Source organism: Armigeres subalbatus, chromosome 1 (genome assembly GCF_024139115.2).
Source record: "Armigeres subalbatus isolate Guangzhou_Male chromosome 1, GZ_Asu_2, whole genome shotgun sequence".
Taxonomy (NCBI): Eukaryota; Metazoa; Arthropoda; class Insecta; order Diptera; family Culicidae; genus Armigeres; species Armigeres subalbatus.
The window spans coordinates 230,026,861-230,041,369 of NC_085139.1; the positions used below are offsets into that span (position 1 = coordinate 230,026,861).

Genomic DNA, 14,509 nt, shown 5'->3' on the forward strand with positions numbered 1-14,509 from the left:
CCTACTGAAGGACTGCCTGAAATAAGCCACAAGTTGGCTCAGCAGGGGATGTAGACTGTATCTCAGCCTTTCCACTGAAAGGCCACCTAATCCGTGCGATAGCGACTGAAGGAGAACATTATTTTTAACTTTTAGAGCCTTGAAAAAAGCTGTTTGCTTCGGCTAAGTGCTAAAAAGTAAGAAAACGATCTTTACAAATAACCGCGAATTTCTAGTGATGGTATAAAAAATGCTGAATGCTACTGAATGCGAGCAAATGCACTTTTCTTTTATGGAACGTGCACACGGTCAAGCAGTTTGACCAACAATGACTAAACCTCTCGTTTATTCAAACATCCGTCAAGTTTTAGCAACAGCGACACGAACAATCAATTTATTCGACCAACAATGTCACACACGAACGACCGAAGCGCCAACTTGAGCACCCACCATCAAAAAATATATGGGGGTTTGTGCAACTTCACTACAAATGCTCAAACATGTTCGGCGAACTTTGGCTCCACCCCCGACAACTCAAACCAAAATCAAACCGTTTTATTTTTTTCCAACCGAGGCGCCAACTGTCAAATGGTTGTTCGAACAACTTCAAACGTTCAAACAAAGCAGCAACCGAAGCGTTTTCTTGGGGGCGGAGTCAATGTTCGTCAAACTGCTTGACTGGTGTGTACGTTGCATTATACCTATTTAATTTTGAATCTTCTCTACTTCCCAATTGGTAGACCAATCAGCTAGTGTCTTGTATCCCGCTTCTTTGTCAGCCAAAGCGTCATCATCATCAACGCGTTCGAGAAGGGCTTCTTCTTTTTTACACTTGTTGCTCGCTGTTGGCGTCTATTTCCTAACGGGACTTTTCACTAGATACAGGCCAATAAGCCGGGCAAGCGAGCTTAGAATTGCACTGCCCATGATTTCATAGTTGACGTAACAACCAGCACCATCGATGTTGGGAAAACGCATTTTTATTAATTTTACCCGAATCATCATATAAATCAACAAAATACATGAACTAATCTGTGTAAATGGACAATATTAGTAGTTATTTTAAGGCCGCGGGGAATTAATTATTATTCCTTTGATTGAAGAGGTCAAAATATGCATACGACAGTTTATGCGATCAAACAAACGTTTTGTCAAATGTTTGTTCCCATAACATGGCGTAAAAACCAGGCTACTACGTGTGGTTATATAGCGCTAAAGAATAGTTGCAGTTAGTTCCAACGATTTATTGATTGAAGAAGGGAAATCTTTTGAAAAGTTCGAGTTTCCGGGAAAGGTTTTTCGGATAGCTCTTTTCGTGAAAATTTAAATTATGTGGTAAAGATAAAATTATGTGTGGAAGAGTTCGTGTAGCAAATAATATAATCAGTACCGTACGGGGATTTTTGCACTATTACAGCATTAGAATGGTTCTGTAACAAGTGTGCAAGCAGGTACCGTTATCATGTATTGGCCAAAGCCCTCGTTCCAACCAAATTTTAAGCAAAAATGGTTCCAATCCCTATTTTAAAATACCCGAGTAGACGAGGATTAGAAGTAAATCAATCGTGATTAGATTGCAAAATGAGATATGGGCCTGTTTCATATGTAGGATATAAAATCACAAAATATCAGACGACAATATCCAAATTTGCTCTGAAATATCATGGGTTATCAGTTAATGGTATTTGGAAGAAGTGATTAATATCTCGAGCTATTAGTTTGTTTTTATCCATAAAACATCTTGATATTTAAATAACACTTCGGTGAATTTTTTTGTTGATATTTTTGCCTGTTCTTTTGAATCTTACATCAAAGTCCATATCAGTTCTGTCCGGGTAAGGTAATGAAAAACATGAATAAGAATTCCATTACAATTGTAAAAACTAAAATAACAGCCGTGGAATATATTAGGATCCTTCCCGGTGTGATTTCCCATGTGTGTGATTTCCCATACACAATTTTGATATGCTTCAAAAAAAAAGTGTGACACAAATGGCTAATCATTGCGTTACCTAATTAATGAATTTTCATTCTTCTTTTATATTATACTTTCTTTTGAATGATCGCGATTGTCTTAAATCAAAACTTTTGGCGACAATATTTAGCAAACAAACATTATTTTATTGATTCAAAAGAATGTAAACGTTTATCTCCAGAGCTACACCTCAATGGATGACAGCTTGCTTGGTAGGAACTTGCATATTAATTTTTGATTACAAAATCAGTTACGCCCAAATTATAAAGTAGTCCTGAAATACGACAAAGTAAAACGAAAACCTATGTTGTGCTTAATTAGTGGATTGTGACTGTCGAAAAAATATAAGACAGGTTTTTGCTCCATATTGCAGCAGGTAATGGAGGTACGTCAACTTATGCGATCAAATGATCATTTTTCCTAAAATAATTATCGCCATAACTCGAATGTTTCCGAACAAAACATGAATATTTTTTCATGGAGCATGTGTATAACCGTACGAAGAATCCATATCCGCGAAAAAGTGTGTTTTGGTAATTTTGGCTTATACGTCAACTATGTGATCATGGGCAGTGCAGTTCAGGTGGGAAGTACGTGTTCTTTTCTGAGACAACATTGTTAGTAGTAGAAGGAAGGAAACACCCGGACATGTGATTTCGGGTGATAAGATTTAGAATTGGTAACATGCTAATAAAAAAATGCCAATGCCAAAAAATCCAATATTTGATGAAAAATCGATTGATAGTTTATTAATGTTTGAGCTGTTATCGGTGTTTTTTTTTCCATCAAAATAAGATTATGTGAAATATTTGGACATCTTATGAATCTTTAAAAGCATGGTCAAGTGAAGTCCTTCGTCCACTTCGCGGTTAAGTCAGAAAAATTATCCACTGTTAGTTTTGACGCTATTTATGAAAATCACGCATACAATTTTTTCTCTAGCATATTGGATTTGGCACCCAAGTACAATTTCAGGGTTGTTACGACTAAGCGGATTTCACGATTTTCGCGGATTTTGCGGTTTTCGCGGATTCGGCGCGGATTTTCATAACGATTTTTAAGACTTTGCGCGGATTTAGTTTTAGGAGTATTGAATCAAATGAAAACCTATATTTAAGAACGTTTATTTGAAAATTAGTTTTATGTTCTTCTAGATGGGCGTTATTCTCGTTAGCAAATGTTTTCGAGAACAAAATTAACGTTTGTAGTTATTTACTAACATCAATTTTCGGATATTAACAAACCCTGTTTCCATGGTTACACTCTTGAGCATTGATTAAACAAATGTTATGAGGAGAGGGGCGCCACTTTTTAAACCATTCTGAAGCATGGCGCATTCAAAACATGTCTGTTGAAGGACATGAACACCCGTCTTTTAAGTGCTTCCGCAGAAATTTGTTCAAACATTGAAATGTGATTTTTAAAAGGTGTTTCTGAAAAAACGCAATTATTTCAGGAGCGAAACTTTTTTGAAATATTTTGGAGGAATTTCCACGAAAATTCTTGGAGCGCTGACCAAAGAGATTACTGAAAAATAAAATATCCGCAGGAATGCCGCCTTGAATTTACAAAAGAATTTCCGAAAGATTATCCAAAATTATTTATTATCACTACAGAATGTCTGCAGATATTTCCAAAACGATTTCCAAAAGAATTCAATGTTTTCCCGGAAGAGTTTTTGCAGAGATTCCCGAGAAATTCCCGTAAGAATTCACGTTGCGATTTCATCGAAGATTATTTAGCAATTATCACAAGAATTTCTGTGAAAAATCCTGAAAATTTAACAAAAGATTTTCAGGAAGTTTTTTGGCGGGAAGTCACCAACCAATTTCTGTTAGAATTTCCCAAGCGATTTCCGTAGGAATTTATTAGGGGTGTCCACATACAGTTTCCGAAAATTTCCAGCATGTTGTTTTTGAGGAATTCACAAAAATTTATGAAAAAATGAAATTCCGCATAAATTTCCGGGGAACCTTTTGCAAGAATGGAGAAATTTCCACAGATGTTCTCGGAACAACAACCGCAGACAATTTTGGAGCGACTTCTTCAGAAATTCCAAGAAGGACCATCTAGATGAGTTGTTATATCAACTGCTATTTCCTTAATCCTATTTTCAATTTTTTACAAACATGTGTAACGTTGAAGTTAAAATATATACTTAAAATCAGTAATATTATAAAAACGAACTCGAAAAAGGACGTTCACTAAATTGTGGTCACAACATTGAATATTGCAAATAGCTTAGAATTTAGATTTGGGACGCGCGGATTTGGCACGGAATGGATTTTCATGTCGCGCGGAAATGGCGTGGGTTTGATTTTAGTCGGCGCGGATTTGGCGCGGAAAATATTTCAGGATTGAGACGATTGGTATATAACATGGGTCTCCAAGGCTTCTATAAAAAGTTCGTTTTCGGAGTGAAATGATAGCCTTTCGGTACAACTTTGTTGTACGAGAAAGGCAAAAATCGCGTAGAGCTATTTTATGGCTTCTCGGCAGACCCAGCGGCTGCTCATTCGCTGGTGTCTGCACCAATCAGAACGTGGTAATGGAATGGTGCAAGAATTATGCGGTACCCATATTTATAGGTTCCCTTGATCTCAATGTTTTTCATTGTAAACAGTTTCATGCCTATTGAAACAAATTTTTCGGGTCTTATCAAGCATGGACATGAAAGGCATACTTGAAATCTGTCGATTGAGGGGCTACCGCAGAAATTCGTCCACTGAGACGAACGCTATTAAAGTTTAAAATCTTTCAACACAGCGTAACGCGGTCGATTTGAATATTTTGAAATGACACCCGGTATAGTGAAGAGAGACGTAAGTCCTACGTCAAAAACAAAGCAGGCAGGAGAAAGAAGGAAAATTAAAAAAAATGGCATGTATCAGATGAAATATCTCTATCTGTTCACAACCAAATTGTATTTGAATATGAGGCTGGCTAACAACTCATTCAAAATATAAGAGATCCCAGAAAAACAAACTGGGAGCTATATAACCTAGTGTTCAGAAAGAAAGGGAGTGAATTCATGCCCAACGCCGATAGCGCGAAGTGTTCACGCTCCTCAATTTCAAATAGCACCAACAACGGCATACACAGTGCACATCGGCTACAAGAGCGATGAGAGAGCATAGAAGGCGAGATGAGTATGGACTACCATCATCATCGCCATCATCATCATCATCATCATCATCATCATATCATCATCATCACCACATCATCATCATCATCGTCATCATCATCATCATCATCATCACCATCATCATCATCATCATCATCATCATCATCATCATCATCATCATCATCATCATCATCATCATCATCATCATCATCATCATCATCATCATCATCAACATCATGCACGCCTACGCTACGCTGTGAAAGAACATTTCACGTGCTTCTGGAACATGAAGCGTGGAGATATACCTAAGTATGCGCGCGTTGCGCGTGTAGCTTCAGTTATATTTGTACCCCGCGTAACGTACGTAAGTGAAGTGATGGTTAATAAGTTTGTAACAAGTAAAGCGTAGTGGAATAAAGTGAGCGTTTCGTTGAACAGTAACTTGCCAGTGTTTGCCTTCTTGTCCGAAAAAGACGTTTTCGTACACCTAGAACTAGAAGCTGATGGGAAAACATCAGCAATTAACTCAAGCTCTTGTATACAACTTGAAAAAAAAATTAAAATAAAAACTTTCAAACTTAATCGAATATGCACAGGCTTGAAGAAATCACTCTCAATATATAACGAACAACGACAAAAGAAAGGCAAACTGTTCCGAATCATAACAAGCCATGATATCTAATTTATCGAACTTGAATACACGTGCGAAAAAAAAGAATCGAATAGGCAGCCCCATAGAGAAGTGATGACTCTCGCTTTAATCTCGCTCAGTTCGTTACTGCACAGCTGTGTAGAACAAGTTGAAATGCATCATCAGAACTAGTGCTGGAAATGGAAATGTTGGAAAAACTTCAAGGACTAGCAACTATTTCAATCACTGGTGCAATGAGAAACACACCAACGAAAGCACTGCAAACACTACTTTATCTACTTCCTCTGCATCAGTTGATAACATTAGAAGCAGAGAAAAGTGCCTTAAGGATGAAAAAAATCTATAAATCTCTTCGAAAGTGATATGGTAGGACACCTGAGTATTCTAAACAAGTATTAGAATAAACTCCATAGTGTCGAACAATGAAGATCGGATGAAAAAAAAAAACAATTACACTCAAAAGTTTGCAGTATTCGATCCAGGTCGTCACTCGTGGCCACAGGGAGGGTCAGACCTCCGGCCATGCTCGATTTTTTATATAGGATGGTTCAAGAATGAACAATCGAGTTGGAGCTGGTCCAGGAATAGACGTATCAATTCCTATGGGATCAAGGCTAACTGTATTCCAAGCAAAAATTCAAGCAATACTAGAATACTTAATATGCTTACGAAGAAACTTCTTTTTTTATTATCATTATTAAGGAGACTTTCAGCCCTAGGCTGGCTCGTCTCCGGAGTTTTCATTTTCATTTTCAGACCAGATTACGCAGTAATTATAAACATTTAAATATATGCATGATCTCAGACAGTCAAGCAGCTTTAAATGCTCTGAAATCGGCAACATGCATATCCTGAACTGTTTGGGAGTGTATTCACTATTCAGTCACTCATATTAGGCTCCTGGTCATTACGGAATTGATAAAAACGAAAGAGCCGACAAATTGGCAAGGCTTTGATCATCCCAGGATTTTGGAATAATGCTCTTAGTCATTCGATGACGATCGCTAATAATAATAGTGATTACGTCATTATGGCTCAGCTAAAAAAAGGGGATACATCACAAAAGATTAATAAACTGGTCGCAGTGATGAATATACAGGGTGCGGCAGAAAATAATGCGAAAATTGTTTCTATTTCTTTCAAATTCCAATTGAACTGCTCCAAGCAACAATATCAACATTTTCGAGGTCAGTTATCATTATAAGGTCCTGTCAAACAAATTTACTGAGTGTGTGCTCTATTTTCATTAATAATATCCTCAAGCCGACGCTGGAGCTATAACACGCCTTTCGAACCTAGTCCTGCGACATCGACTGTCATGTGTCATGTTAGAGCTGACGTCAGGGTCTCCACACAAGGTTGCGATGGTTTGCAGGCTCGTGCTTCAACATATGCCCCAATCATATAATCCAACGGATTAAGATCCGGACTGCTAGGGGGCCACAAATCTTTCGACCAAAATTTCATGTTGTTCTTCAGTCATTGGTCATTCAGTCATTCTTCAGGTTGATTGGACGTTTGACATGGCGCTCCATCATGCTGTACGACAAAATTAATGCTGAAAAGCTTTTCGCGTCGGAGAACAGGATCATATTTTTTTCCTTCTTCAACAAAGAAAGCAATCCTTTTGAACGAGTCACTCGTAGCTCCTATACCCGGTCCGTAATCAAGTGGCGTTTCACTAAACCTCTGGAAGGTATATGCAAGTCTTCTTTGGTGATTCTCGCATGGATTTCTCAGAAATTTTGACTTCCTTGGCAAGTTTTTTTATGGAACACACCATATTGCGAGCAATTTTTCCACGAGCCCATTTGATCGCGTTTGGCATACGTGCAAAGCATGGACGTCCACTTCCCGGATTCCGCTGCTTAGACCCATCATGCAGGGACGTTTTAAGGCGATAAACTGTGGCCAAAAGACATCCTACCACCATAGCAATCTCATTTGGCGTCTTCTGGGCGAGCAACAAACTAGTAACCACTTCTTTTGTGTACATTTTTAGAAATTTGCAATAGAACAATTATAATCTCACGGTGCAGCATTTGAAAGTAAACATAATCAAATATACTTTCAACAGAAATTAGTCACTAGGTACTCGAATGAACCCAATTTTCAGATTTAAACATTTTCGCATTATTTTCTGCCGCACCCTGTATCCAACAAAAAGTAATAATAAAAATGTAGGTAGAAGAAGAAAAGTAAAACAATGAAAATGTAAGAAAAACCGCAAAAAAAGTAGGAATCAATTCAGAAGTGAGAATGATATGTGATAAGCTAAATGTCCCATTACAGTCCCATCCTGATTTTGCCAACACCTGTTTTTGTCTACCCCGATTTTGGTAACACCTGTTTTTGGCAACATTTTCTTCCAGATTTTGGCAAAAACTTTGAAAATATTTTTTTATTACTTTTTAGAGCCAAAACCTTTTTATTAATATAGGATAGGATAGGAAAAACAAAACCAAAAGTGAATGTCATTAAGGTTCATATGAGTATTAGGGGCTCTGTACGAAGAGCCGTTTAACTTGTTTAACCGTTCATTGCAAACAATTTCTATTGAAACTTTTCTACTCTTTTTATTCACGTTTTCCCTGTTTTCCCATGTTTCACACTACCCCAATATAACCAGCCCACTGTAGAATGTCGTACTTTTTGGCATCCTCACTGATTTTGTCGTCGACAAGCTGACTCACACCGTTGTACATAGTACAACACATATTAAGCGAAGCCCGCTATTTACATCACAATGCAACCGATACTGCATGAGTGATCCACGAGCAAGCAAGCCCCATTAGGTTTAATTGCTAGTGATTAGCACATTCGATTTTCTAAATGGGCTATATAGCTTCAAGTCGTTTTGCTCATTCTGTGCCTCTTTTCTGGTATCAGCCAAAAAACTGTCATTTTATCCGTCCTTCTGCTACATTTCCGTATAGATAATAGGCAACAATTTTATTTCAAAGAGTAATATTGTTTAAAATTGACGCAAAATTGTATAGCGATTGATATCAGAATACTGTTAGCTTTTCCAGTATCCTGATGTGTCAATTGCATAACGAGCCTTTTGATTCCAGCATGTTTGCCAACAGTAATGGTAAGAGTTTGGTAACATGTAACCGTAAGGCTCTCGAGCAGGTATTGAAAAAAGCTTCTTCCTATTCTTCCTTCCTTCCTAAGATGAGCTTCCTAAGATCTTTGAAATTGGACGTTCGATGATTCACCGTTTAATGATCTTCAACGCTCACCAATGGAAGCCTATTGAGTGAAGCAAATCACTTGATAACACAACAATGAGCGTTGTTACGGTGCGCTGATAGAAGAAGCCATTCAAGCTTTCTAAAAATGAAGACCTCTAGCACACTGAATGGGAGGCGTTGATATTTTCTCTCGACTATCTTCTTCTTCTTCTTCTTCTTATTGGCATTACATCCCCACACTGGGACAGAGCCGCCTCGCAGCTTAGTGTTCATTAAGCACTTCCACAGTTGTTAACTGCGAGGTTTCTAAGCCAGGTTACCATTTTGCATTCGTATATCATGAGGCTAGCACGATGATACTTTTATGCCCAGGGAAGTCGATACAATTTCCAATCCGAAAATTGCCTAGACCGGCACCGGGAATCGAACCCAGCCACCCTCAGCATGGTCGTGCTTTGTAGCCGCGCGTCTTACCGCACGGCTAAGGAGGGCCCCTTCGACTATCTTATCACCTTGAAAGAAGAGTGTCTTTTGGAGTCCAAAGTACGTACGCTTTCCTGCCACGTTGCGTATCCGAATTTGTCTGCTGGTATCGTTATCGGAGGACAAGTGAGCTCAAGTACACGAATTCTTCAACCACCTTGATTTTGTCGCCATGATGGCCGTTGTTCTGCCTTATAAGCAGGAGGTCGTGGGTTCAATTCCAGGCTCGACCCTTTCCTACTTTGTATTTCTATCTTAGTTCTTTCTATGTTTCATGTTATACCAAAATGATTCCTACTGTTATAACCTTCCACACAATCCCAAAAACCTCCCGTGGCACCTATGAGAGGTCGTAGAGTTCTCTGCATCTTTCTTAAGTAGGTGTCCAACAAATCATCCTTCCCTTTCCTCAGCATTCGCAAGGACGTGGCCAGGACAGATCTCGACTATTGGAGAGTACATTGCTTCCATCTAAGAGTTAGTGATTAGTCCCAAATCAATATCTGTGGTAACGGATGAAAGTGATGCTACTCTCATACAATAATCTTGGCTTGTATGCTAATGCTAATGCTAATGATGGCCGTTGTCATCCCTTGATCCTACTTCGTCTTCAGAGGGTTAATGACTAGTCCGATCTGCTTTGCTTCCCTTTTCAGTCTGATGTAGGATTATTCCATCTTTTCAAAGTTATAATAATGAAAATAGTGCATCGAGAACAGGAGTGTAGTTCTCGTGTAGTGTAGACGAGTGTAGTTAACCTTTTTCATACTACATTAGATACGCTTGACCAATGTGCAAAATGCAGATTTCCTTTCCCATTTTCTAAAACAATGGAACGTCTTATACCTGGCGTTAATTTTTCCATAATGTCGGCGAAAATTGTGCACAGGACTTTACTCTTAATCACACCGATCACAAGAAAGTTTGCCTCCATCAAAATCCATTATATAAGAATTCGAAATTTATAGCACATTTAGTCTCCTTGTATCCGTCGGAATGCTATTTGATTTATATAGTGAATTTTGATAAAAACCGGCATTTTTGGTGGACTACAATAGAAACGTTTTTATATCACCACAATTTTTTGTAAGGACGTGGCTGACGCATATGTTAATTTAAAATATTATTTATTATAAAACTTGTATTATGAAATTGGCTAATTAGTTACATTATCGTTTGATTACCATTCTTGAGTTTGTTTCAATTTTGTTTGAACTACAATCTCCGAGTTCTGAATAATATCGCAAAAATGTCAATTACGATGCACGTGCATCATTTAAGTACACTCCACATACTTTGTAGTATATATTCTAAGTATTTAGCTTCAATCGTGCAAACAAAAAAAAAGTGAAATTTTGTATGAAATTTTTTTCCCGTTTTTGGCAACATCCCCATTTTGGTAACATTAAAATCCGGTCGTGTTGCCAAAATCGGGAAGGCACTGTACTTGGAAATAGGAGCTTGGAAGTTCTGGAAAAATTACAAAAACAGAAAGAAAAAAAGAAAGAATGAACTAAGAAGAAAAACGAAGTACTAAAGGTGAAAGTATGGGAGTGAAGGATGATGGAAAAAATTAAAAAAAAAGACAATGGGGAAAAATATAAAAGTAGATATATGAAAGAAGAAAGAAAAAAAGAAAAAGGCAATCAGAAGGACAAAAAGAATAATATAAATGAGTAAGAAAGCGGATAGCAAAAGGAAGAAAGAAGAAAGAACAAAAAAAAAGAAGAAAACAGAAGAATGAAAAGAAAAGCAAAGAAAGAAGGAAGATAAAAAATGAATGAAAGAAAAGGAAAGAAGGAAAGAAAAAGTAAGAGCAAAAATAGCAATAGCAAAGAAACAAGAAGAAAGAAGAAGAAGACCAAAAGAAAGAGGAAAAAATAAAAAAATGGACGGAAGATAGAAGAAAGAAGGGAAAAAAATAAACAAGAGGAAGTCGGAAGTAGAAATAGGTAAGAAAACAAAAAGAAAGAAAAACTAGAAAAAGAAAACAAAAATAAAGAATGAGAGGTAAGGAACAAGGAAGAAATAAGGAAAAAGAGTAGAAAAAGGAAGAAATCATGGAGTGAGAATGAAGGATGAAAAGATATATGCTGCTTTTCCTGAAAGTGAGCAAAAACACTGCAAGAGAAAAAAGGAAAACAACATACAAATGAGAAAAAAAGATAAAAAAACGGGAACGAATGGCAAATCACAAAAGACAAAATGATAAAGGATAAAGAATGAGAACAAAAAAAGGAAGCAAGAAGACTGGAAATAGTATGAAAGAAGAACGATTAAATGAGGGAAAAATTAAAAACAAATGGAACAAATGGAACAAAAAAGGAAGATGCAAGTAAGAACGATTAAGCGTAGAAGAATAAAGATGAAAGAGAAAAACGAAAAAAAAACAAGAATGAAAAAAAGTTGAAAATATAAAGAAGTAAGAATAAAGATAAGTAAGTAAAAATAAGAATAAAGAAGTAAGTAAAAAGGAAGAAAAAAGTAAAAAGTAAGAAAAAAAAAGAAAAGTAAAGAACAATGAAGGAATTGGTAATAATCTGCAAAAGATTGAATTATTTTTAAGTGGAAATCCATAAGAATTTCCCGTGTGAACTCGGACGCATCAACTATGGAAACCCGGAAAAAAATAGAAGAATTTTCTGTGAAAACTTTAAATGTTTTCCGTAGTAATTTGGAAGAAAAATCCCATTGAACGAATTTCTCATGGAAAGTCGACTCCATTCGTGAAAAATCCATTAACTTGTTTCTCGTGGAAAGACGACTAATTTCTCGTTTATTTTTAGTGGAATTGCCATAGAAGTTTCATTTTCATCTGAGAGAGCCCTTTATTAGTTCTAATTTTTCTGCCGTTTCCTTTATCTAACACTGTTTGTTTGTCCACCCGCATGAACGATGTAAGGGGACCGATCCGATCCGTAGTTTGCTCACATACAAGCAGATCCACCGATCGCAACCGCCACACTTCTCTATTGCGTCGTTATTGCGAGTGTCACAAGGTTGACAGTGGTCTTATGAACATCCTATCGGATTTCTCCTTCAATTTTTTTTCTGGAATTGTTCGCCTAACCAACGTGCTCGATATTGACAGCAGTTACAAATCATACCATCGCGAGCTGCATCAACGCTGTTCAAGCTAGATCGAGCGAATAACAGCAGAACTAACCGTATCACAGTCTAAGTGATTTGTCGACCTTAGCAGAATTTTATATTGCTATATCTTCTGTATAGCTAGTCTATAATTAATAACGAACACCGATTCCCTCTACTTTTGTCCATAAACTCGTTGGAAACCGTTTGAACCAGTATAAAACGTTAGCATGCTCGTTTATGTGATTTCAATTATTTAAAAAATGTATCATTATAATCTAACGGCGTTGAAGTTTAAAAACTGTTGTCTGATTGGTTTCAATGAAGCCACCTACAAAACGAGAATTAACTATTCAACGCTTTTAAGAACATGCTAATCCTCAATAGGGAAGTGTACCGGTTTTGGCCACCTTAGTGCCTAATTTGGACAACCCTGAAAAATACATATTTTCCAAAAACTATCGATTATTTTCCACAGCGAAGATGCGTAAGGGATGTATCTCCCGTTACAGCTAATAAAACTCTCGGAAATCGCTTTATTTTAGGAGTTATGCGAGGAACTGGCCAAATTAGGAACATGGCCAAAACTGGTACAGTTACCCTATATCTTTATACGATTTTGGCAAGTAAATAAATATCTGTGTGCATTGAAACGAATGATAAAGGAACAGGAGCAATTTGAATCAAACCGAAAACAAACGAATGGTTTACTCCTAATCGCGGTCTGATATACCTTACACAAAAAAAAACAACTAAATCGTTTGATTAACATTGAGCTAGTCATAATTTTTCACTTTCTGTCCCCATCACCCGGCTGAACCAGGCCAATCAGGTGATTCAACTTGCTTGCGCGAATGCAAACAAACCTCAACTTAGTTGCTGAGCCTATCGGCACTCGGCGCGCGCCATATTCATCGCAGACGCCAACTAACGCGAGGATGAGACGAGCACAAGACTGAGCTCACTAGCACTACGACTACCGAGCTGATAGTTGCATAACTTCAAACTACTCATAAACGGTTGCAATTCGTGATTTCAAACGAGTAATACTGCTCACCAAAACATACATTCAAAAAAATGGCAAACATTTGATTGATTGCCAATGATTTCGTTTTTTATCGACGTCGGTAACGCCTTTTTCAACTCGTTATCTTAATAGGGGCAATCAATCTGATTCAATCAAAGCTATAATGGCGCTTGTTACTGATAATCGATTCTTGCGGAAACCAACCGATTGAACATGATTCTTCATTTGTTCTGTGAGAAATACAATACTTATTGGTGAATCACTCTACATGAGCAGGCACTTAGAGCCGTTACGATTGTATGCCAAGCACAGCGTCCGGAAGATGGGAAAGCCTCGGAATTTTGTGTCCATTGCATATCTAGAGATACTATAAAAGATATGGTCTCCAGTTGGCCTTGTAAGCAAAAAATGAGACCACGTAGCTCAATCAAATGTCGAAGTTAAAGCTCCTGGAATTGCCTTGCCGTTCTTTTTTTGTGTCATTGCGATTGGTAAAATTGGCATCATTGGCTTGTAAAAGATATTTTTATGGTTTAGCGCAATTAAATAATAAATCAAATGAGAAAAAATATGAAGGATATTTTGCCACTATATTACACCACAGTCTTGACCAAATGGACAAAAAGCTGTCTAAAATAAAGCAATTATGGGCAATATTAATGAAATATTTTCTTATTTATCAAACTAAAAATAAGCCACGAATTGTTTGGAATTTTGTTTATATATCTGACATTACATTTTTTCAAGTTCTTTATGGTCAAAATAGTTTGCTCAAAAATGTTTTGTAGGCTTGGGATTTTTTCTAGCACACAGATTTATAAACCTTAATGATACGAGTCGGAAAATAGATTCTACCATTCATGAGTTACTATACATTAGTCCTGTTTTATTTAAAATTATTCGTAGACACACCACTGTGCACCGTCGTACAATAGGGCAGTTCAAATTTCAAAAATGTTCGAAAATTCCAACTCCCATATGT

At 37.2% G+C, this 14,509-nt stretch overlaps 1 protein-coding gene across 4 annotated transcripts in view; it reads right to left on the bottom strand.

The window, feature by feature from the left end:
- LOC134205851 (uncharacterized) overlaps positions 1-14,509 on the bottom strand; it is a 114,483-nt gene that overhangs the window by 39,849 nt on the left and 60,125 nt on the right. The gene's annotated exons all lie outside the window — the stretch shown is intronic.